The sequence below is a fragment of the Populus euphratica genome, unplaced genomic scaffold (genome assembly GCF_000495115.2).
Source record: "Populus euphratica unplaced genomic scaffold, PopEup_1.0 scaffold44.1, whole genome shotgun sequence".
Lineage (NCBI taxonomy): Eukaryota > Viridiplantae > Streptophyta > Magnoliopsida > Malpighiales > Salicaceae > Populus > Populus euphratica.
The window spans coordinates 418,054-419,002 of record NW_011499865.1 but is presented as its reverse complement, the minus strand read 5'-3'; positions in this window follow the sequence as shown (position 1 = coordinate 419,002).

The window sequence follows — 949 nt, the reverse complement described above, 5'->3', positions numbered from 1 at the left end:
GGAAAAAAACACATGAGAATATTAAATTTATATGAGACTTGCTGGCGGAAATTACACGAATCCAATACTCAAGTATGTTAAATAATTGTTAATATGTTGGTGAAACACCCTGATTAATTAAGATTTAAATTTTGCACTTCACAATTTCAACTTGAAATACTGGAGAAATATGGGATTACATTTATGAGAATAATTATTCCCCATTCAACCGACCCAAACTACATTAAATCTTCATTGAATCAGATAGTGCAATAAATGAACATGATATAAAATTCAATAAAAATATTAAAATTTAATTTTTTATATATTTTAAATTGTTTTGATATGTTAATTTTAAAAATTATTTAAAAAAAAATTATTTTAATATATTTTAATATAATAAATATTTTAAAAAATAACTATAATTACATTTCCAGTCACATTCATGGCCATGTGGTTTAATTCGAGAGAGTTGACAAGAAAATCGAGAAGGAAGTGAATTTTTTTTTTTAATTTTTTAAGAACACAAAAACCATACAATTATAGGAAAAAAACACATGAGAATATTAAATTTATATGAGACTTGCTGGCGGAAATTACACGAATCCAATACTCAAGTATGTTAAATAATTGTTAATATGCTGGTGAAACACCCTGATTAATTAAGATTTAAATTTTGCACTTCACAATTTCAACTTGAAATACTGGAGAAATATGGGATTACATTTATGAGAATAATTATTCCCCATTCAACCGACCCAAACTACATTAAATCTTCATTGAATCAGATAGTGCAATAAATGAACATGATATAGCTGGTTTGGTAATCATTGAACATAAATGAACATAATATTTTTTCTAAAAACAAAATAAATAGCCTAGTTAATTCAAATTAGTTATAATTCAACTGATTAATTATGGTTAAAAAAATCCAATTTGCACTATATTATAGTTATAAAACTTGCAACTT